Source organism: Prionailurus viverrinus, chromosome E3 (genome assembly GCF_022837055.1).
Source record: "Prionailurus viverrinus isolate Anna chromosome E3, UM_Priviv_1.0, whole genome shotgun sequence".
NCBI classification, from domain to species: Eukaryota; Metazoa; Chordata; class Mammalia; order Carnivora; family Felidae; genus Prionailurus; species Prionailurus viverrinus.
In genome coordinates this window covers 32,402,650-32,427,018 of record NC_062576.1, presented here as the reverse complement: position 1 = coordinate 32,427,018, position 24,369 = coordinate 32,402,650, and the positions used below count along the sequence as shown (strand labels likewise).

General features: G+C 51.1%; 1 protein-coding gene and 1 long non-coding RNA gene across 5 annotated transcripts in view; both read right to left on the bottom strand.

The window, feature by feature from the left end:
* LITAF (lipopolysaccharide induced TNF factor) overlaps positions 1 to 18,752 on the bottom strand; it is a 35,088-nt gene extending 16,336 nt beyond the window's left edge. Inside the window, exons 1-2 of the mRNA XM_047838003.1 lie at positions 18,138 to 18,752; positions 16,676 to 17,530 (exon numbers count right to left, since the gene is read on the bottom strand). The gene's annotated coding sequence lies outside the window, so the exon portion shown is untranslated. The remainder of the gene's footprint in view (positions 1 to 16,675; positions 17,531 to 18,137) is intronic.
* Positions 18,753 to 20,391: 1,639 nt separating this feature from the next.
* Positions 20,392 to 24,369, bottom strand: part of LOC125154185 (uncharacterized) — a 68,365-nt gene continuing 64,387 nt past the window's right edge. The window contains exons 3-8 of one of the 4 annotated variants that reach the window (XR_007147710.1): positions 22,434 to 22,673; positions 22,088 to 22,263; positions 21,655 to 21,823; positions 21,249 to 21,506; positions 20,603 to 20,682; positions 20,392 to 20,441 (exon numbers count right to left, since the gene is read on the bottom strand). This is a non-coding gene — a long non-coding RNA (uncharacterized LOC125154185). Of the gene's footprint in view, positions 20,442 to 20,602; positions 20,683 to 21,248; positions 21,824 to 22,087; positions 22,264 to 22,433; positions 22,674 to 24,369 lie in introns of all 4 variants that reach the window. The other 3 variants (XR_007147708.1, XR_007147707.1, XR_007147709.1) reach the window with 3 other exon arrangements.

Sequence of the window (24,369 nt, the reverse complement as noted above, 5' to 3'; positions counted from 1 at the left end):
TTTTCATGGTGTCAAGAAAACTCAGAGGCTCCATCCTGTACCCCCAAAAGACCATAAATGTCAGCAACTGGTGCTGACGCGTGGGGACAGGAAAGGGGACAGGAAAGGGGACGCGTGGGGACAGGACAAGTCACACCTTGGCTGGCACCTCCCTCCTCGGGGCTCGTTTATAACCAGGGAGGACGGAAGGGACGGGCACTCTTGGCAGATGAGGGGCTGAAGGAGTCTCGGGTCATTTGCCCTTCCCACCCCCATCCCTTTCTGCTGAGAGGACCAACAGGCAGGTCCAGAAGCAGGGGAGGAGGACAGAGAGACGATGCCCGACATCAGAGGTCTCGTGGCGCAAGAGTACAGGACATAACAGGCTTCACCGCAGACTCCAACCAGGAACTGACCTGGTGGAGAATCTGAGGCCGTGACCACCGAGCTCAGAGACTGTGCAGTGGGCCTCGCGCCCAAGATACCATCACACAGTTTCCAGAAACGCCTGCATGTACCCCCCCAGGTCATTCACAAGAGTGGGGAGGCACCAGCCATCTCCCGCGGGTCACTAGGAACAGCACGGACTGCGGCCCGGCTTGCTGACTCGGAATGATGTAAACAGGTGCGTGCGGCATGGAGAGGGGAACGTAAGAGCCCAGAAGAAAATTCAGATGATGGAATTTAAAGGCAGGTGGGATCTGCCACGAGCCAAGAAACGCAGGTGTCTCTGGAAGCTGGGAAAGGCAAGCATGGAGTGTCCCCTAGAGCCTCCAGAGGGAACACTACACCTTGATTTTAACCCAGTGACATCCATTTTGGACTTCTGATCTCCAGAGCTGGCAGATAATGGGTTTGTGTTCTTTCAGCACCCCCCTCCCCACCCCACCCCCCCCACCCCCCGGCTTAGGGTACTTTGTTACAGCGGCCATAGGAAATGAATACACCCACCTCCCAGCTGGGCAGCCCATATTCCCCACCTGTGGATTCTCGAGGGGACTCCCCTCCTTCCCACAGTGGGGGCCCCCTGCACCTCTGACCACCCCCCTCCCCCGGCTGACCTGACTCCCTGAACCTCCCATCCGAACTCCCAGGCGTCGGTCCGCCTGCCCTCAGTTCCGAAGGAGGCCTTCTCTGGCTCAACTTCATTTAATCCTCTGAGTGTGGCCACCCTGGCGTCTGCATGCCCGGCCATCTCCCCGGGGACTCTGCTCCAACAGTGTCCCCTCAAATCTTTCCTTATCAACATGTCAAAATGAACACCTCTCTTCCCTTTGCCTGGGTGCTCGGACCCTTGGTCCCCCTGCTTCTCTTTTAAGTGCCCAGGTACAGCCCCCGCCTCCTCTCCACCCCCCTGCCCCAGCCTCACTCCTCCCTCAGCCACAACCCCACTGAGCCCACTTCCCACTTCCTGTCCTCCTCTTCCCAGGCTGGAGGGCTTTCCTCATTTGGCCGAGGCCTGCACCTCTGTCTCCTTCAGGGGCTGCTCTTTCGCCACCAGCCGTCCCCCAGAAGATCCCCAGGGACTTGGGTCTACACCCACTCCTCAACCCCATACCCTTCAAGCTGATCCTGGCCCACCCACCCTGGACAACTCCCCTGGCGGTATTCACACACGAAAAGATGCTCATCTCGCTCCAGGAGATGCAGTTAAAATGGGGCAGAGACAGACAGTCAAGCCTAGTATCGGTGAGAAGTCCTGTGGACATCACGCGCCTGCTGGCAGGATGGGGTGACAAGTGCCCGTCAGTTCTGTGGTCTTCCTCCCCCAGACCCTTGACCCAGGCTCATCAGGAGAAAACATCAGACAAACCCAGACTTTCGACAGAGGACCAGGACAGTACTCCTTCACAAACTGCCTCAAGGTCGCAGAAAATAAGTCCGAGAAACTGTCACAGACCAGAGAATGAGACCTAACAACTAAATACAATGCAGGATCCTGGACTGGATCCCGGAACAGAATCCAGCAGAACAAAGTTCCTCCTCTGAATTCAAATAGTCTGGAGTTGGCTAAGAGTAAGGCACACCAGTGTCAGTTTCTTACTCGTGACAAATACACCCTGATGCCGTGCGATGTCCATCTTACAACGGGGGGAACTGAACGGGGTGTATGCAACTCCTGAACACTTTGCAACTTTTTCTGTAAATGTGCAATGGAGGCACCTATCAAACTGTAACATGCACGAACGCTTCGACCCAACAGTTCCTCCTCTAGGCATGTAGGGGAGAGATGTCTCACGCGTGGGCGAAGAGACAAATGATTAGCCCACAGGGGCATTCACTGCAACGTGGCTAGAAACCACCTAACTCTCCATCAGCAGGAGACGGTGCACATCGGTGATGGGCCAACCGCACAAGAGAACAACAGTACAGCAACCATCAAAACAGAACAAGCAAGAGTTTTATGTGTGGAAATGCATCTCTTGGATAGATCACTACATTAAAGAAAGTCCAAACAGACCATCATTTGGGTACACGGAAGAAGGATATATATATATCTCCTTGTATAACGTGCATAAAATGTCTCCGAAAGGACATATAAGAAACTCTAAGGGGCGCCTGGGTGGTTCAGTTGGTTGAGCGGCTGACTTCGGCTCAGGTCACGATCTCGAGGTTCAAGAGTTCAAGAGTTCCAGCCCCGTGTCGGGCTCTGTGCTGATGGCTCAGAGCCTGGAGCCTGCTTCCAATCCTGTGTCTCCCTCTCTCTCTGCCCCTCCTCCGCTTGCACGCAATCTCTTTCAAAAATAAATAAATATTTTAAAAATAAAAAAAAAAAAGAAAGAAACTGGTAAAGTGGCTGTGAGCAGGGGAGGGAGGTGGACTGTGGGAAGGACAATCCTTTGCCTATACCTTTGCTGATCTTCTGTGTACTGAGCCATAGCAATACTGCATGATCAAAAACCAAATCAAGAAAAAAGTCAACGCAGTAAATTGTAACTTATTAAGCAGACATCATTTAATATGTTTATTAATTATAATATATTATAATTAAGTAATTTAATTTAAAATAAACCCTTTTTTTTTTTTTTTTTTTTTTTAGTGGGGAGAAAGAGCCTCTGCAAACCCGAATCTGTCCTCCCCAGGCCAGCCTCCTGGGTCCTCCCACCCGTGGGTGAAATGATGTCATCACAGCCCTTTGTCCCGCCAACTGTCTCAGGTTGCTGGCGGGCACCTGGCCTTAGCCCCTCCCTGAGTGTTTGCAGAGTGATTAAAGCTTCTGATTACCTCTATTTCGTGAGAAAAACGTATAAACTGCTGTTTTCACTATATCATCCCCAAAGCCATACAACAATCTCCTATTTATCAGAATAAAGTTCTTCTCTTTGAATTTTGTGCTCTGACCCAGTTCTGAAGCCTGATGGTTTATATCAGACCAGGGAGAATGGGCCTTCCCTCACCAGCCTTAAGGAATCCCTTTGAGGAAGCAAAGTTAAGCAACATAAGGGAGACAGGGGAGCGGACCCAAAGGGGAAACTGAGTCCAGATTCTAAGGCAAGTGGTGGGTCTCGGGGACACAGGCGAGGGCAGGCCAGGGGGTGGGGAACAGCATGGTTAGACATGCAGAAGCGGACATAGACTTGTGTCCCGGGGGGAGGCGAGCAGTGCTTGGCCAGGAGCGTGGGGTCCGGTCACGGGGCCCTTCCCACCAAAAAGCCGGGCCCAGGCGAGGTGGGCACCAGGCTGGACCTTCCAGGGAGGGACCCCACACATAAGGGTTCTGCTTAATGAACCAGCAGCCCAAGAGCAACTAGAAAGCCCCCTAAAAGTATTCAACTCCTGCCAACGAGAGTTAGTCTCTAAAAATAAGCCTCAAAACTTAGAACATGAAGAGAAACCAGCCCCAGCAGAAGCCACGCGGGCAGCGGCGGCCCATCAGCACAGACAGCATCAGACAGGCCAAGGGGGCGTCCCTCTCCCCAAATCCTGTCCGCAGGCAAGGAAAACTCCAGCCTCGTAACTTCCGGTGCTGCTGCCTTCTTTCAGCATCCCTCCCCCAAGAGTATCTGAACCATTTTCTAACATCGATTCTGCGTTTCTCTCTGCTTCCTTAAAGTCTGCAAAAAGTAAGAAAGACATACCTGGGTCGGCAGGCGGAGGTTCCGCGCTATCCCACACTGTGGAAGGCCCAGCCTGGGGCTGCTGGCAGCTCCCATCCCCCCCCCCCCCCCCTGCTGTGCCAAAGCCTGGAGCCTGGGAAACCAGCACCCACTGGGTAAGAACTCTGTGCAGAGGAAGAAAGAGTTACTACCTTCCTCAGGTGCCTCCTAGGAGTAAGGTAAACACGCTTGGGCGTCTGTCTTGATGATAAATATCTGTGTTACTCGGGAGTCTCCTATTTGCTTATTTCCTCAACTCTGGCTATATTCCAGTTGACCGTGGGGAGCAGGGATTATAACTGTCCCGTCTTTGAAAGTTAAGGGAAATATCCGCCTTGCCTTTAGCAAGAAGACTTAAGGTGAGAAGAGGGTGGGAAACGTTCCCCACTGAGCTCTCTTAAGTCCTTGCCCCCCCCCCCCCCCCATACAATCCAGCCCTCCGCGACATATGCCCTCCTTCAGCGTCCTAATTGCTTCCGGTCTGCAAGTTAGATTGCGTCTCCCTAACTGGACCACATTGCACCCCTCCAGGGCAAGGGCTGGGTGCTACATTTCTCCGGGGTGCCCACAGGGTTTTGGGAAGGCGATGCCCACACTGCGTCCTCGTAGAGGGGAGATTTTACATGCATAGAACAGTATGTATACTCCACATACGAAAGCCAAGTCTATTGTGCAAGCTCTTTAGAAGTGTGCATTTTTTTCAATACAGAAGAAAAGACAAGTCTTCCTTCCAGAAGAATTCCAAATAGTGTGTGCAGACGCCCCTCCCTCCAGGGGGTGGAGCTTAGTCCCTCCATCCCCCTCCTGGGTGTGGGCTGCATTTTGTATCTCGCTTTTAGGGGATAGTCCACCAGACAAAGACAGGAATTTTGCAATGGAAAAACCTGGCAACCACCACCTCAGTCTAGTGGTGAAGGTTCACATTATTAGGACCCCCTGAGGTCATGAGACACATCCATGCCAATTCTTCCCCACTAACCCCAGTGTGACCAGAAGAAAAACCCCAGACAAACCCAATCTGAGGGAAATTCTACAAAATCCCTGATGGGTACGCCTCAAGAAGTCAGAGAAACAAGACTGAGGCACCGTATGACCAGAGGATGATGGAAAAGGGAATAAGCGGCATGGGGTCCCAGGGATGGGACCTCGGGAGAGAAAGAGAATGTCAGTGGGAAAACTGGTGAACTCCAAACAGAGTCTGGAGTTTTGTTAATGGTGAAGCACCAATGTCATTTCCTTGGTTTGACAGAGGTACTGTGGGGATGACAAAGGACATTGTAAACAATGGGGGAAACCAGGCGAGGGGTCCCCGGGGAACCCCCTATACTAACTAGAACTCTCCTATAAGCCTAAAACTGAACCATAGGGTGAACTGGGGCAGGCAGGCCTTGCCCAAAGGCATTCAATTCAAATTTTAAAAAACAAGTTTTTTTTAAAAAAAGGGTTCTGTGTGTGTTTTTTTTTTTAAAGAAAGTAATTTTGGGGGGCGCCTGGGTGGCTCAGTCGGTTGAGCGTCCAGCTTCGGCTCAGGTCATGATCTCACGGTCCCTGAGTTCGAGTGCCACGTGGTGCTGTGCTGACAGCTCAGAGCCTGGAGCCTGCTTCGGATTCTGTCTCCCTCTCTCTCTGCCCCTCCCCCACTCTTGCTCTGTCTTTCTGTCAAAAATAAATAAACATTAAAAAAATAAAAAAATAAAAAAGAAAGTAATTTTTTAAAGTGTATTTTGGTGAAATGCAAAACATTAGGTGGGAGCCGGTTTCTGTGACCAGGGTTTCTAATATTTCTAAATGGGGAGGAGAAAGGAAAGAAAGAGAAAGAGAAGAAAAGAAAAAAAAAAAGAAGAAAGGAAGGGGGTGGGAGAGAAGAGAGGGAGAGGGAGAGAGGAGGGAAGGGAAGGGAAGGGAAGGGAAGGGAAGGGAAGGGAAGAAAGGAAGGAAGGAAGGAAAGAAGGAAGGGAGAGAGAGGGAGGGAGGGAAGGAGGGGGAGGGGGGAGAGAGAGGGAGAGGGAGAGGAGGAAAGAAAGAAAGAAAGAAAGAAAGAAAGAAAGAAAGAAAGAAAGCAGGCAAAAGGAGGAAAGAGAAAAGACAGAGGGAGGGAGGTAGACAGAGAGAGAGAGAGAGAGAGAGAGAGAGAGAGAGAGAGAGAGATGCCCAAATGTAAGCAAATGTCCAGACCCCGAGGTTTGGGGACTCTCCAAAACCCCTCAGCTGGATGTACAAGGACGCCTGGCCACACATCTGTACCCCTCCCTTAAAACATCAGATTTCCAAACTCTCACAAAGCGGTTTTAAACACATGTGGGTGATAAACTCTTCTAAAAATACATCAGATCAACACGGAAAAGGGCAAGGCCTTCAGGGAGAAGATAAAGCAGTTTGTTTTTTTTTTTTTTAATCACCAACCGAATCCTCCTTCTAAAATCAGTTCTTTCAAGGAGAGAAAAGGACGATTATTCAATTCTACAGCCTGTCCCCACCGTCCAGCCCCAGAAAAGGAACCCAGAGACCAGCTCCGATTGGAATATTTGCAACACTGAAATGATGGGGGCGGGGGGGGGGGATTCCTTAAGCCAAAAAATAAAAGCGGGGGGCACTCATGACAGGACGGACATCTAAGAAAACAGCCCCTATTGGTACACAGGTGGAGAGCCAGCTGGCAAGGCCAAAAAGATCGGGTCTTTTGCGATCTCTGGAGAAAAATGTTCTCTAACAAGAATGCAAACATTAAGTGAAACCTGATTATAAAAACGCTAAGGAACTACCGGCCTCGTACATGTAGTGAATCGAATAGTGCTCCACATTCTTAAACTGAGACTAGGTAGCAGTCTTGAAAATACACAGATTCTGCAAAAGGCCAGTTTTGTTAGAACGGAATTTAACCTGCCTACGGTTCCGGAAAAAATGTCCAAGGCGGACGGGACTTCCTAAACTCTAAATTACCACAGGGGAGGAATTTCGACAAAAGGAGAAAACGCGATCTCCTGCCTTCTTCGGAAGACGAAGCGAGAACCCTGTACGACAGTTCTTAGGCTATGTGACCTCAAACAAATTCAGGCTCATAGGCAAGATTCCAGAGAAATATTTTCAACTGCCATCATCATCTGGACTCAGTCTGTTTCTACAGGGGGACGCGTCCCACAAATCAAAGATAAAGTTACTACAATCTGAAGGCCAGGTTCAAATATGGCATAAGTACAAATTACAGTGATTCGCGGGATGGAAAAATCCTTCCACTGGGGAGGTGGGCTTCTCCTCCCTCCCCGCCCCCCCACCCCCGCAATCGGGAGAGGGGAACTTCCCTCTGGATTCCTGGTGAAACCACATCCCCAAGTTTCCACAGGAATGATGAGTTTTGATGAAACGGCACGAGAACACAAACACGACTGCATCGGGATACAAAATTGTAACGGACCCTGATTACAGCTTCAGAAAAAACAACACAAAAAACAGTCTCCATGGTAACAGACCAAGCCGTGCAACAAGGTAAACTGAGGCTAGCTGTTTGGTTCACAGGCTGAGATCGTCCCCGATCTTCTTTAACTTCCACACTTTCTGCAATATTGTTATTTTTTACATAACTTTCAGAAATACCACTGCATCCTCTACAAATAACCTCCCTGCACTCAAGGTTAAGGCAAAAGTGAATGATAAGCTCTTAAATTTATTCCAGGAACACTGACAATTCTAAAGTTCCCTGAACTAAGCAGCTGAAATTCTTTGGCTGTTCCTTTCTCGAAAGTTAACGCCTATAAGGAAGGAAGACATAAAGAACACAGTGCCTTGAGCCTTTAGGATCCTGGTGAATTAATTTCCCACCCACTACAGGGAAGCAGGGAACCACCAAGCAGATACCCTCTATATTTCCTTTCTTCTGTCTCTGTCTTTTTTTTTTTTAAGATTTTATTTTTAAGTAATCTCTACACCCAACACGGGCCTCGAACTCACAACTCCGAGATCAAGAGTCGCAGGCTCCACCGGCTGAGCCAGCCAGGCGCCCCTCTGTCTGTATCTTAGAGCCTGTGAAATCACACACAGTTCTTCTACTGAAATAACTTGCATGCAGGGACGACTACATTAGCCAAAGGAGTGTTATCACGGCGGCCCAGAATACAAAGATTCGAATAATAAGACATTGTGTGGACCCAGGAAAGTACCACTTGGAGCTCAAGTAACAATTTTAAGGTTAAGCAAACACCCGTCGAGCTCAGAACGGACTATGGCAGGCCAAATGGGCACCAAGGACACCATAAACACGTCCGCACTAGAGAAATGCAGAGTCAAGGGGGTCTCTTTGCCTGATGAGACGGACCCCCTCACCCACTGGGCTGTTTTCATTGCAATAAAAGCAAAAACAAATACAACACAAGTTGCAGTGCCCGGACTCTAGGACTCCCTCTCATGAATCTCCTTTCTTCCAAACCATCACTGGAGCTCCGGGTTGATTCATGGTTGGCAGCAGAATTTTAAATCCCAGATGGGCACCAGCCCATTCTCACAGTGGCATTGTGGTTAATTAACAGCAAGAGGATGTGCTGCTTAGCTCCTTGAAAATTAACTTAGGCCGGAAATGCCTTCTGGCTCCTTCCCTCCCAGTGGTTCCCCTTTTCCGACCCAACCCTCGTCTTGTCTGTGCCTCCTCTGAAACTTTGCTGAGATCCTTCTGCTGCTTCCACATGTCCCCCGACGTGTCCACATATGCTCAGGCCTTGGCTTTGCTACTAAACCCACAGTGGCTATTCGCCTCTTGCTCACACCTCCCTCCTTTCCACTCCCCTCAAGCTCCTTCCAGGCATTAGAGAGCACTGACTTTTTCACCTGCATGTGTTTCCACTTTTAACCCACAGCGTAAATCCTTCAGGACCAGGAGCCATTTCTTCCAAGTCCTTTAAAGGGCAAGGGCGGCACTTTGTTTCTTCACAACCAGCCCATAAAAGAGACTGAAGAAGTAAAGGGAGGTATACTCACCAAAGTATCTAGTATTTTAGAGACCTAAGAAATTGATCCTGTTTCAGATCAATCACCCAGTCACGTAATCCGCAAAAACATTACAAGGATACTTTTTCAAATGTGAACAAAAGCATCTATTATTAATGCCTTAAAGTAACAGGAAAGAGAGAAGACGGGCCTCTCTCTAGTTGATCTACAATTAATGTTTCTTAGAGAGGCTGGTGCACTTTTTGATCCCACACAAAGGCTGGCTGAGCGGTAAGCCAAGTACAGCATGGGTGTTACTTCATGCAGGTAGAACAGGTCACCTGCTCTCCAGAGTCTGATCCAACTATGAGAAAACCAAACACGGTCGTGGAGTCCCAGATACCAGCTCATGCCTCTCTTTACAATGGAATCCAGGTTAGTCCTACTTTAAAAGAACCACCCTAGAAGGCTGCGGGTGGGGACAGGAAGGTAAGCAAGCAAGGGAGGCAGTCAAGCATACAATCATGCAAACCATGCCCTTGCTTAAAAAGGGCCCCCGGGGAAACTGCAGGGCCAACCCGCCTTCCAGGCTGCCCCAGAATCAGCACCAGCCCCCAGGCCAAGGCCAGGGTTTGTACCCCCTGGGGAGGGCTCGTGGGACAGTCTAACCTGATGGGGTAAGGGAAGGCCCTTGACTTCCAGAAACTGGATTTCCCAACCAGCAAGCTCAGTCCAGCAGGTAATGACATCAGCCCCACGAATCGGAAGCACAAAAGTGATCAGAAAACTAGTGAAGGTCCAACTGGCCTGAGCCCTGGAATGCTCGGCCTTTCTAGAATGGGCCCATTTCCCCATCCCCTGACCTTGACCAACACCAACCACTGCCCAGATCCATACTGACCGGGAGAGCAGAGGGGAGGAGGCCACCTGCCTAGCTTGGTCGAGAGGGGTGATGTCCACCTCCGCCACAAGTTCCCCAGCCGGAGCCACCAGCACGCATCGGGCACCGCCAGTAGGTGGGTCTGTCGGGGCTCATCCCTGAGCTGACCGGGTGCCCACCTTAACCCGCGGGGAAGGGGTTTGGCCAGGACCAAGGCTCCCTTCTCACTGTGTCCGGATTTTCGCCTCTCGGGGGCTTCCTCGGCCCCCAGGTGTCCACAAAGGCACGCGCTGACAGTGGCAGAGGCAAAAAGCGCCGCTGCCGCTGCCCCTAAAAGCCGACTTTCCGGGGCCGGCGTCCGGAAATTGTTTCGGGCGACCCCAGCGCTGGCGCTGGGCCCACTCGTCGGGGCAGGGACGGAACCCGGCCTGTCCCACGGCCGGGACAAGCGCCGGGAGGCTGGACAGCCGGCCCCGGGCGGGCCCCGCGCCAGATCTCGGCCGGTCCCCTACGCCCTCCACCCCGCCTCGACCCCCGAGGCCCGCCGGGGCCCCCCCAGCCCCGCGACCGGCGCGATGCCCCGGGTCTCCCGGCCTCGGCTGCTCCCGAGCCCGGGACCAGTGCTCGCGCCGCCGAGCCCCGCTCCCTCCCGGGCCGCCGCGCCCCCCGCCCGCGCCCGCGCCCGCGCCCGCGCCCGCGCCACACTCACCGCCGCCCGCGCAGCCAGTCGAGCCGGGAGGTCTGAGCGAGCCGCGCAGGCGGGCGGCCGGGCCGGGGTGGGGCGGGGCCGGGCCGGGGCCGGGGGCGGGGCCGGGGGCGGGGCGGCTCAGGCTTCCGGCTCCCCCTTCAGCCCGCGCGCGGACCCACCCCGCCCAGTGCGGCCGGGAACGTACCCGAGGCTGTCCGCCCCCCTCCGGGTTCTGCCCGTCCCTTCCGTCCCGCGGAACATCCCCAGAGTGCACCCCGACCCCGCTCACTCCCTGGATCCCCTAGGTTCTGCCGAGGCTCCTCGCGATGACCTCGGGGGGGCCCCCAGTCTCCCCATCCTGTCCCCCTTCCCCCACTGCGGATTCTGCCCCTGCACGTCGATCCCCCTCCCCTCCTGATTTCCGCATCCTGCTCTCCCCATTCCCCTAGGTCCCCCATCTCTGGCATTCCTAACCCCTCCCACCCTCAGACAAGGTGGACCACCAACTTCTGAGTCCCAGGTTCAGGGTTCCCTGCTCTCAGTAGAGCAGCCCTTACTCTACCTGGAACTGAGTTCCGTACCTTCAGACGCATCCGGATAGCCCGAGATACACTGTGTACCTTTGGAAAAGTCACCCACTCTGGGCCTCAGTTTCCTGTCTGTAAAATAGGCATTAACAGTACCTGTCGCATATATCTAAGAATGCATTGAGATCTTGCAAGCAAAGGGCTTAGTACAGGTTAGGTGTTAAATAAAACCAATATCCTGTCTTACTACCTTCTATGTCCCCAGGGAGGTCCACGCCCCCTAGGTACTTTCTTATTCCATCACTAAAATCTCTCTCTCTCTCTCTTTTTTTTTTTTTAATCTTGAAATTTATTTTTGAGAGAGAGAGAGAGAGAGCATGTGCGTGAGCAAGAAGAGGAAGACAGAGGATCTGAAGTGGGCTCTGTGCTGACAGCAGGGAGGCCCATCTGGGGCTCAGACTCATGAACCATGAGATCATGGCCTGAAACACCCAGGTGCCCCTGCCCCTAGAATCTGCAAATCAATATCTCCTGTTTCAACATCCACTCAGTCCTCTGCCCCTAAATGGGTGCTGCCTGCCTATCCGCTAAGAGCCCCATTTGCCTGGTAAGGTCGTAACCGCAGCCCTGATCCAGCAGGGTTCTGGGAGAAGTCATTACAAGCCATTAGGGAGCTTGTGTGGCTTTCAGAGTACACAGTCTTGGAAATGGGAGGAACCCTGATGCGGCCATCTAGAGAAATGCCACTTGGGCGGAGAGCCTCTGAGTCCCTCCAGGGATTCATAGATTTGGATCCTACTGGATCCTAAGACTCTTCCGGTGACGGGATCCTCTGCCTTCACACGAAGACCCCAGAGACACTGAGACCCAGACAGGTAGAATGACTTGTCCAAAGTCCCAGAGCAAACTGTCCTCTCTGCCCCTGTTCAAAGCTCTCACCACCTTTTACCATATGGACCCAGCCACTACCAGCCATGATAGGTATTACTCAATTGGGGGAGGGGATTTCAAAGTCCTCCCAACTGTGAGTAATCGCCAGGGAAAGATTATTAGGGAGGCCAATCTTTTATTTTAAAACTATTGAGGAAGCTGGAATAAGCCCAGCCTCTGCCATTCTCCATTTTCAAGGTGGGCAAAGAGGCATGTTGTCCTGACATAAAACCAGAGTATCACGGACTGTCACTAGCAAGATACAAGCCCTACAGAAACTCTGTCAGAGCAAAATGTTCAAGAAACAGCCTGTGTGAATGCTTTCCCCCTCCCGTCCCATCCCATCCCGTCCCGTCCCCTCCCCTCCCCTCCCCTCCCCTCTCCTCTCCTTTCCTTTCCCCTACCCCCCACCTCTTTCTTTCCTTCTTTTTCTGCAGAGGGAAAAGTAATCGCACATCTGAATTACTTCTGTCTTTTACTCAATGCTACCACGTCATTCCTTTTTCTCCTTCAACAGCTGAGCATCACGGGAGCTGGCTTTGTTTGTTTGGTTTTTTTTTTCAGATGTCCTAAACACTTAACTGCGCCTGTGAGCTAGCGATTATTTATGGGGAGAGCTGTAAAACTGTGACTCTTTTTTTCAATCCCCAAGAAACCATAGAGATTGAATTTCTAACCCAGTGCTTCTGAGAAGCGAAGGAAAGTAACCCAGACCCACGATCATCTCAATAGACACAAAAGCATTTGACAAAACTCCAACATCTTTTCACGAGAAAAATACTCAACAGGGCAGAAATAGAAGGAAACATTCCACAACCTGATAAAGAGCATCTACTGTGACCAACATCCTCCATGGTGAAAGACTGGATGTTCCCCCCCCCTTCCCCCTGAGATCAGGAACAAGCACTTTTGCCACTTCTACTCAACGTTGTACCAGAAGTGCTAGCCAAGACAATAACACGAGAAAAAGAAGTAAAAAGCATCCAGAATGGAAAGGAAGAAGTAGGAACTATCTCAGTTCACAGACAACATGATCTTACACAGAGAACATCTTAAGGAATCCACAAAACGTCATCAGTGCGAATAACCAAGGTCAGCGAGGTGGCAGGGTACCAGATCAGCATACCAAAATCAGTTGCATTTCTGTACACCAGTAAGGAATGACACAACAATGAAAATCAGAAAATAATTTAAGAAAGTCTGACTTATACGGTGAAAACTACAAAATACTGTTGAAGAAATTAAAGACCTAAATGAAATGGAAAGACATTCGTGTAGTATATCAGTCAGAGGTCTCTCAGAGAAACAGTACTGGAAGGAGATGATAGATGGATGGATGGATAGATAGATAGGATGGGAAGGAAGGAAGACAGAAGGAAGGAAGGAATAGATAGATAGGATGGACAGATAGATGGGATGGACAAGTAGGTAGGTAGGAAGGAAGGAAAGGATAGGCTGGATGGATAGACAGGATGGGTGGGTGTGGCTGATGGACGGATAAAGAGACAGATAGATGATAGATAGATAGATAGATAGATAGATAGATAGATAGATAGGATGGGAAGGAAGGAAGGAAGGAAGGAAGGAAGGAAGGAAGGAAGGAAAAGATAGGTAGATAGAAAGATAGATAGGATGGACAGATAGATGGGATGGACAAGTAGGTAGGTAGGAAGGAAGGAAAGGATAGGCTGGACGGATAGACAGGATGGGTGGGTGTGGCTGATGGACGGATAAAGAGACAGATAGATGATAGATAGATAGATAGATAGATAGATAGATAGATAGATAGGATGGGAAGGAAGGAAGGAAGGAAGGAAGGAAGGAAGGAAGGAAGGAAAAGATAGGTAGATAGAAAGATAGATAGGATGGACAGATAGATAGATGGGATGGATAAGTAGGTAGGTAGGAAGGAAGGAAAGGATAGGCTAGATGGACAGACAGATAGGATGGGTGGGTGTGGTTGATGGACGGATAAACAGTGATAGATGATAGATAGATAGATAGATAGATAGATAGATAGATAGATAGACAGGATGGGAAGGAAGGAAGGAAGGGAGGGAAGGAGGGAGGGAGGGAAGGAGGAAGGAAGAAAGGAAGGAAGGAAGGAAGGAAGGAAGGAAGGAAGGAAGGAAGGGATAGATAGGTAGGTAGATAGATAGATGGACAGATAGATGGGATGGATAAGTAGGTAGGTAGGTAGGAAGGATAGGATGGATGGATGGATGGATAGGATAGGATAAGATAGATAGGGAGGCAGATAGGCAGATAGGATGGATAGGTATGTAGGCAGGTAGACAGAATAGGATGAATGAATGTGGAGAGAGAGAGAGAGAGAGAGAGAGAGAGAGAGAGAGGTGAAGCCCTCAGGCAGGAGTAGAAGCTTTGGTCCACAGGTGTAATCCTTTCTCCAGAAAACTTAAGTTTTGCTCTTAAGGCCTTTTAACTGATTGGATGAGGCCCAAATTACCAAAATAATCTCCTTTACTTAAAACTTGTTGTATGGAACATGGTTCACTCATTGTACTGTTTCAAGTACAGTAAGACTTTGGATTGCAAGCATAATTCATTCCTGAAACACGCTTGTTATCCAAAGCACTTGTATATCAAAATGAATTTCCCCACAAGAAATAGTGGAAACTCGGATGATTCATTCCACAACCCAAAAATATTCATATAAAAATGATTACAATACTGTAATATAATGCAAAATAATAAAGAAAATGAGAAATGTACAGAAAAATAAACTAACCTGCACTTCCCTTTAAAAAAAAAATAACAAAAACGTGTTGTAGAAGTTAACCCCTTCCAAAAATACCTTCACAGCAAGACCTAGATTAGTGTGTACTTGAATTACCGGCCACTATGGCCTAGCCCACCTGACATTGAGGCTAACAACCATCACAGGCGGCAAGACTCCCCAAACTGAGGTACAGATCGGTGTGATGTCTATCAAAATCTCAGCTGCCTTTTCAGGCAAGTGTTATGTCCCACTCTGGTGCGGACTGTTGATAACGGGGGAGGGCTGTGCCTTTCTGGGGGCTGGGGGTGTATGGGGGGGAATCTCGGTGCCTTTTTAAAAGAGTCTTTTTTTTAATATTCTGGAGCTGGATGGTGCTAACAGTTGCCCAACGCTGTGAGCACTTTGTGCCACTGAACTGTATGCTAAGAAATGGTTAAAAGGGTACATTTTACCGTCATGCACATTTTCCCATGAAAACTAAAAGTAAGTTATAGTAAAAGTAGGCAAAGGACCTGAGTAGACATTTCTGCAAAGAAGATACACGAGCGGCCAAGAATCAGCTGAAAAAAAAAAAAAATGCTCCACATCGTTAGTCATCGGGGAAATGCAAATCAAAACCACAATGAGATACCGCTTCGTACCCGCTGTGGTGGCCATAAAATTTTTTTTTCTTTTTTTTCAATGGAAAATAACACGGGTTGGGAGGGACGTCAAGAAATTGAAACTCTCACACGTTGCTGGGGGCCATGTAAAACACCGCAGCTGCTGTTCCGGCCCCAAATATATACACAGAATGATTGAAACCAGGCATTCAAACAAAAAGGTACAGAGGAATGTTTTTATCAGCAATATTCACCCCCCGTCAGAATGTGGAAATGACCAAATGTCCACCAACTGATAAGTGGGTGAACGAGACGTTGTGCATCCACACGACAGAATACCGTTCGGGCACACAGTGGAAGAAAGCACAGGCCCACGCTACAATGTGGGTGACCCTTGAAAACATTGTGCTCGGGGAGCCTGGGTGGCTCAGTTGGTTAAGCGTCCGACTTCGGCTCAGGTCATGATCTCACGGTCTGTGAGTTCGAGCCCCGCGTCAGGCTCTGTGCTGACAGCTCAGAGCCTGGAGCCTGTTTCAGATTCTATGTCTCCCTCTCTCTCTGCCCCTCCCCTGTTCACGCTCTGTCTCAAAAATAAATAAACGTTAAAAAATTAAAAAAAAAAAAAAGAAAGAAAACATTGTGCTCATTGAAAGAAGACTGACACACGAGGTCCCATATCATAGGATTCCATTTGTAGGTTATTTCGAGAATAGGCAAATCTACAGTGGCAGAAGGCTGATTCGTGGGGGCCTGGGGCTGGGAGGAGTGGGGAGCGACTTCTAATGGGTATGGGGTTTGTCTACACATGTTCTGGAAGCTGGTTGTGGTGATGGTCACACTATTTTGATGTACTAAATGCCACGAAATCATAGAGTTTAAAATAGTTGAAACACTAGGGCTCCTGGGTGGCTCAGTCAGTTGAACATCCAACTCTTGATTTTGGCTCAGGTCGTAATGCCAGGGCCATCCCCCTGCATCTCTCCTTCACTTGCACTCTCTCTCTAAAATAAAAAAAAAAAAAAAAATGGGGGGGGGCACCTGGGTGGCTCGGTCGGTTGAATGTCTGACATCAGCTCAGGTCATGATCTCACAGTTCATGGGTTCGAGCCCTGAATCAGGCTCTGTGCTGACTTCAGATTCTGTGTCTCCCTCTCTCTCTCTGCCTCTCCCTCACTTGTGCGCTAACCGCCCCCCCCCAAAATAAATACATAATAAACATTTTGTAAAAAAAGGAAAAAATTTAAATAGTTGAAATCTTAAATTCTGTATTGTGTGCATTTTATTTCAATTAAAAAAAAAAAGTAAAGCAGGGACTCACCTATGCCCTGTTAGGACACAGCCAAAGGGGGCCACATGGCTTTTCACGACATCTGTGGTTGTTTCTGTTCCCACTGAAGAGTCTGCTGTTGTGCTCAACCCAAAAAGTCTCGGCACGAGATCCGGGCCGTGAAGACACATGCGCCGATACCCCGGAATCACACGGGCGGACAGAAAGGGAGAGCCGCCCTCAGGCTGTGCTCTGAGACATCAGAAATGACAGCAGCCAGGAGAGAAGAACGAGCTGCTTGGAGAATGCAGAGAACGATCCCATTTTTTTGTTGATGTTAAAAGAGGGGGGAAAAGATACACACACACACACACACCCTGGGAAAATGCCTTGACACTTTCTCAAGGATAAAGAACACCGCCAACGGGAGCCTCTGAGTAGGGATTCTTTGTCTCCTTTTGTTCCCGGCCATTTTTCTGATATTTACAGGACACATACAAATCGCTTGTTTAAAAAAGCTAATCTTCAAAGAAGGAACTCGGTAGCCAGAAATAGCCTCCACTGGCTGGTTTGTGCTATGCATAACAACAAGTTCTGGTAACTAATGTTTCCATAACACCTTTTCCATTTTCAAAACATGGTTGCTGCACACATCACATGACGCATCCTTGAAGAAGCCCTTTGGAGTAGCGAGCCTTACTGCTGAGACACGCAGATGGGGAAATGAGAAGCTTGCCCGTGGCGGCGGTGGTGGTGGTGATGGGAAACACCAACTGTGCCCCCGCTGGCTGCAAGGCCCTGGGCAAAGCATTCGTACGTTCGCCATCTCATTGTCTCCTTGCGAAAACCCTTATATTCTCGAGATGGGGAGATTGAGGTCCGGAGAGGTTCCAGCAGCTGGGCCACCTGTGGAGACAGAGGCGTAAGAGGCACAGGGCTTCCGTGGGTGCCCGTGGTGCGGGAAGAACAGGCAGGGGGACTTGGGCTGGGCTGGAGGAAGTCGGCAGAACTGTCTTTTCACACCGGAGAGGGCACGGGCTGGCTTCCGCTCATACAGACCTGCCTATTTCTCTTTTGTGGGTTGGGGCTCTGTAGGAGAATATACTGGGCGGAAAGGCTCTGAGGCCCTAGCCTGAAAGCTCTCAGTGATCTGGAAGGCTCTAAGCTCCAAGAAGCTCTCCACAACATGGGGGCTAAACACAGGCATGGAGCCAGGCAGCCTGGGTTTCAAACGCCACTGCCACCGTGACCAGCTGGGTGGCCTTTGGCAACTCGCTTAACTTCTCTGGGCCTCAGCTGTCACCTGTATCAAGTGGAAATGGTAATACTTGCTCATAGAGTTGTCTCTGTTCCCACTGAAAACTCTGCTGTGGGTGCACCATGTGAGCATGTGTCAAATAAACGGGATTCTGGGATTTATCTTCCATTCACCCCTGCACGGCCCGCCCCCGCCCCCTCCGCCGGCCTCCAGTCCAGAGCTACACAATGGATGTGTCTGTCCACGGCTCCCCACCTGGCTTTCAAAGGGACGTCCTTGTCTGCGACTTTCACCATCGCTGGGCTCTTTCTGCGTTTTGTGGATTTGAACCTGAGCACGAGTTTTCGTCCATCAGCTCCGGGGCGCCTGACCTCAACTGCAGAACTTGGTTCAAGGCTGGTTTCTCCTCCGTCCAGAAGGAGATGGGCAGGCCGGGGGCTGGGCTTGTGGGTCCGGGGAAGCCTGGAACTGCCCCACCTCCAGAGGGTCTGACCAGGGCTCAGGGGTGGGTTGGGGGGGCTGGTGGGCGGTTTGAGGAAACGGAGCAGTGGTGATGCCTTGAGTCCGGCAAGAGGCCTGGGCCAAAGTTTCCTTGTTGGCTCCTTCCCAGGAGCAAGGCCTCAGCCGGCCCCTCCCTGCAGACTCCCCCGCTCTCTCAGCTGTCCTGCCAGCTCCCAATGTGGCCATGACAGTGAGAAGAAGTCACGAAGGGAAGCAGCGTGGCAAGGTGCCGGCACAAAGGAAGGCTTCGGGGGTTCAGAGCTGCTATTACCGACCTGCTATTGTTCTTAAGCGCCCCTTCCAACAAACACAAAAACCCACATGGGGCGCCCGGGTGGCTCAGTCGGTTGAGAGTCCGGCTTCGGCTCAGGTCATGATCTCGCGGTCTGTGAGCTCAAGCCCCGCGTCGGGCTCTGTGCTGCCAGCTCAGAGCCTGGAGCCTGCTTTGGATTCTGTGTCTCCCTCTCTCTCTGCCCCTCCCCTGCTCGTGCTCTGTCTCTCTCTGTCTCTCAAAAATAAATAAGCATTAAAAAAAAAATTTAAGACAAAACAAAACAAAAAAACCCCCACAAGTCCCATGAGAGTGCCTCCCCTTGTTCTCGAATCAATGTTGATCCGCTGGCTGCAGACACAGCTCCGTGATAAGAAAATGGTCCCGCTCAAACAAATGAACTCTGGACACAGATCACCAAACACCCCCTACCTGAGCTCCTGACTCAGTTTCCCCACAATCCAGAGTGCTGTCAGGACCCTCCCGAAGGCCTCCAGAATGCTATACGATCTGAGCTCTGTTCTTCTCTGCCCTCAATTTCCAGACACCCTCGACCTCACTCTGCTCCGGCCAAATAGGCCTCCCTGCTGTTCTAGCACAGCCCTGCCTCGGGGCCTTTGCACTGGCTGTCCCCTCTCTAAAATGCTATAAATGAGGAAGCAATCAAGACTCAAGGTTTTTGCCACTGGTGTCAGAACTGGGATTTGAACCTAAGGTAGGACTACGAATAAATTCTAATGTGAAGTGCTCGAATTCTCACTCTAATTCACTGCAGCCAAGCCCCCACCCATTCCAAATCGTGCGCCTCTGTGCAGGGAGCCAACCGGTCCCGCCTGGGAGCTAACAAGCCAAGTCAGTAGAGCACGAAGGCCCTAAGGCCCCTGGACAGAAATCCCCAGCAGCAGGGGACAGCTGTGGCATCAGGGCTGAAGAGGGTCCCCTCAAGTGACAAAAGAGGAAGCGAAGAAGCAGAAAGGAGAAGCAGACTGCAGCCCTGCCTCATTTCTCAGACCCACATAGGTAGTTCCCAGCATCGCGAGAATGAAACAGAAGTGAAATCCTGTAGAGTCATCGGACTCAGGGCGCCCGGGGTTGGGGGGCTGTGGGGAGGAAACGATCCTACTGTATCTCCCTGAGCCCCTCTCTGGGCCAATCCCGGCGGCCGTGGAGATGTTGGAGAGGCGCTTGCTTGCAGACCTGTGGGCGATCCGCACTGAGAACTCACTCACTGCACAGATGTCCCGGTGGCTGGGCACAGATGGGTCACCCCACGGAGCCTCCACAGCCCAGAGTGGAGACGATGCAAATGGCTGTTAAAAGGGAGCTGGACAAACCCATCATGAAAAATCCGTGCGGAAACTCCTCTGCCACCATTTAGGAGGACAAAATGGCCCCAGCCCCGTCTGTCCAGTTACAGAGATCGGGCTGTGAAATCCTCCAGGGGGAAAGACAAGCTGTAGAGCAGGGAGGGGGTGGGGTGGGGCTGGGCAATGGACACTGAACGGGAACATGTATGGTACCTGCTTCCTCGAAGGTCACGCCAAGCGGTGGGACATGAAGCCATATGACTGGGTCATGACCAGCCACCTTGCCTTTTAAACAGAACGGGATGGGGGGCGCCTGGGTGGCGCAGTCGGTTAAGCGTCCGACTTCAGCCAGGTCACGATCTCGCGGTCCGTGAGTTCGAGTCCCGCGTCGGGCTCTGGGCTGATGGCTCAGAGCCTGGAGCCTGTTTCCGTTTCTGTGTCTCCCTCTCTCTCTGCCCCTCGCCCGTTCATGCTCTGTCTCTGTCCCAAAAATAAATAAACGTTGAAAAAAAAATTAAAATAAAAAATAAACAGAACGGGATGGGATGAGATAGGACAGGACAGACAGGACAGGACGGGGAAGGACAGCATCCAAGAGACAACCCCAGATGGCATTTCTTATAATAAGTAGCATTGCATACGTTTTCTGTTTAGTTATACGCCAGCATCCGCGTATAACTGGGTTACAATGCAGAATCTATTTTTTCTCTGCGGCTGGGAGCTAAAAAAAAAAAAAAAAAAAAAAAGTTTGAAAACCCTGGAAACGGAAAAAAATGAAAAGAAAGAAAGGACTCAAGGTGGCCCCCTCTGAAGAGAAGGAGGCCACGGGAAGCAGCCTTACTTTATACAATTCCGTGCTTTTTTTTTTTTTTTTTAAACAACGAGCACGCATTGCTGGGCTTTTGCAATCACATAAAGAACTTTTAAAACCTTTTAGAAAACATAAACATGCCTGCCTCAGTCTCCAGGAAAGAGGCTGGGCTGTCTGAACCGTCAACTAGTTTTTGATGTGGAAAAGGCCAAAGCCCTGTCCCCAGGGGCGCTCCCTCCCAGAGGGTTTCCAGGGCCTCCCCGGGTTTTTTCCACTCGTCCCTCTTCCCCGGGACCATCCAAAAAGGAAACACGCCTTAAGACGTCAGTCTTCATTTTCGAAAACGGAACAGGCGCCCCCCACCCCGCAATGGCCATTGTGTTTTCTGTTTTCTGTTTGGCATTACAGAGTCCATATCTTCCATAAAGAGCCTCCCTGACTTCATTTTTAAAATGCCTACAAGGGTGACAACCTACCGGTCGCACCCAATGATTTCCTATTGGACTTGTCACCTTGGTAGATATCCCTGGGGGTGTGGTCTTTCTTTTCTCTTTTTTTAGGATTAGTTCCTTCGGGCAAATTCCCAGAAGTGTGATCGCTGAAGAGGGAAGCGTCCACCTTTCCAGGCCCCTGATACACTCCGCCGAGCTGCTTCCCGAAAGAGCTGGGGACTCACGCCTTTTCAAGGAACTGCCCGCTGTGGGGGTGGTTAGGTCATCGCCACCTTTGTCTCCCTGCGGGACACATCTGTGACCCAGGTGCCTGTGTCACGGAGCCCGGAGGAAGGCGGGAAAAAGCATTCCCCTCTCCGCCACCAGGCCAGAGCCTGGAACAGGCGGGTCTCGGGGACTCCAGAGGGCGGGGAGGGCATCCCTTCCCCACCGTGGAAACCTGGAGGCCAGGCCGGCACCATCTGGAAGCCAGAGCTGGGAAGGTGGGTGTGTTCTCTCACTGGGCTGCTTTGTGCACCGCGGGCCCCATCGGGAGGTTGCGAGCATGAAGAATGTGGCCCAGAGCACGTCACGCTGCATGTCTTGGTGGGTTTGGGCTCCTAGGACAGAAGGACCCAGTAGGACCGGCTCAGAGACAACGCAGATGTATTTCTCACAGAGACTGGGATGTCCCAGGTCAAGGGGCCAGCCGATTCAGTGGCCGATGACCCGGATGTCATCATACGGTGCAAGCGGGCAGGGAGCTCCGTGGGGTCGCTTTCATCAGGGCACTGATCCCATTCATGAGGGCTCTGCCCCCATCCCCCAGTCGCCTCCCCAAAGCCCCACCTTCTCACACCATCCCGCTGGGGGTGAGGTTTCACCTTGTGGACCTCCTGGGGGGGGAGGGTGGTGGGGACACACACATCCATCCATCGCACTGGGCATTTCTGAGCAGAGAGGATCAGGGCCATCCGTTGTCCAGATGGGGGTACAGCTCAGCATCAGCTCTGCCTTCAGGGACCCCCACGGACCTCCATGGGGCCTGGGGTTCTCATAGCTAAAAAAAAGATGAAAAGCTGCTGCTTTCCCACCGGTTAGCATCAAGACCAGACGACCCCGTGACCTGTGACCCAGACTCCTGCTCCCCACCTTCTCCCTTAGGGCCTCGCTCATGCAAGGTGTGCCATTACCCACTTAGTTAAGGGATTGCAACCTTGCAAAACTCACATCCACACAGCATCCACCGAGGCTTCACAGATCTCATCCAGGTCCCCCACGTCCCCTCTGCCACTGGATTTTTTTTTGCTTTTAATAAGCTGGTCCCGGGGAATCATTGTCGTCTTAGAGACTGCCATGACTTTGAAGCAAATCCCCGACATCGGATCATTTCATCTGCAAACAGGCTGGTTTGAGCCTCTCAAAAGATGAGGATTCCTTTTAAAAACACAACCACGAAACTACAATGCACTGCAAAAAGAGAAAGAAAGAAAGAAAGAAAGAAAGAAAGAAAGAAAGAAAGGAACACATTGCTGAATTCCATCCAATGTCATCCAGTCTGGGTTTACATTTCCCCAGCTGTCTCATAAACATTTTTTTTTTTTTAATCTGGCTTCTTTGAAACAGGATCCTGCCCGCTGGGCCTCCAGGACCTGGCATTCGGCTCGTCTGGCACATAGTAGGTGCTCTGTAAATCCTCGCTGGGTTGAACAAATAAGGCTAAAGAATTTTCCAGGGGCAGCTCCCGTTTTCGGAGCGGTTCTCAAGCTGGGCAACTCGGATGTTCCCATCTAATCCTGACAGTCGTGCTGAGGGGGAAACGCTTTCTGTGAGCCCATTTTACAGAAGACACAGCTGAGGCACAGAGAGGTGAAACGACCTGCCCCAGGCTGCACAGCAAGGAGTAACGCCCGAAGGAGCAAGTAAAGAGGGCCCAGGACATAAGCTCACTGTGCCAGATGCTGTGATCTGTAGGGGAGGCTGTGCCGGGCCGGCCTCACCCACTCCCAGAAGCTCCTTAGCAGCATGAAGACACATGGGCGAGTGGCACAGCTTCTGAGGCCAGGAGTCAATCCCTCTTATGGACCGACACCCACGTGGGCACCCTCAGCCACATCGGTGCCCTGCAGAGGTATTCCTGACCTCTGTCTCCTCTAGGAGGACCCCAGGAATGTCCTCCTCTGGGCCCCAGAAGGAGGAACAAGGACATCTGAGACTGTCCTTTCTCCGTTTGGTCACGCAACAAATAAATACTGATCGTTACAAGAGGCCAGTCACTAATCGCAGGCCCTGGAGAACAAGTGGGAGCCAAGAGCAAGTCTGAGTCCAGTGGAGGACTTAAAGAGGCCACGAAATGTATTTGTAAGGGTCAGTGGGAAAAGGGTACAAAGGAAGGATGTAGAGGTTCTAGGGGCATGGGCAGGGAGCGGTCAGTGAGGGCTTCCTGGAGGAGGTGAGGCCAAGAGTGCTGAATGTAAACTCCTGAAGCTAGTGGCTGAGCCCTCTTATTATTTTGAACAATGCTGATGAGCAAAGTACTATTAACAATAATAATCATGAACAAGAATCGCGATGGGTGACACAATCCCTGGATTCTGTTGGTGTGTTCGTTTACCGATGGCATCTCCCTTAGTCTTTATAATAACCCAACAGGTAGAGACCGTAAAGGTAAAGCCCATTCTAGAGAAGAGCAAACTGAGCCTCAGAATGGTGAAGTGATTTAGCCAAGTCACAGAACTCAGCAGGTGGTGACGCTGGGATTTGAACCCAGGCCTGCTAGATCATCGAGCGCCTTCCTTTCTGTTAAGATGTCCCGCTTCCCTGACAGACTGCTGGCCGAGCCCCGCCCTGGGGCTTCATGGAATCATTCAAAGTTGTCTCCCTTCTGCAAACGCGACCCTAGGTCCCTCACAAGGGGTTGGAGCCTGGGCGGCCTTCAGAGTCAGAGGCCCCAGCAGCACTGAGAGCCTGGCCACTGCCCACACCAGCTCTGCAGCGAGGAGGATCTGAGTCCTTCCTCTGGGGCATACTGGCTGTGGGACCCGAGATAGGTTCTGCAGCAGCCTCCCTGAAAAGCAGGGATGACAAGGGGGCTGACCTTGGCGGGGGGGCTTCTGAGGCCAGAGGAACGAGGGCAAGGAGGTGGGGGCCTGTGGGACATACATTT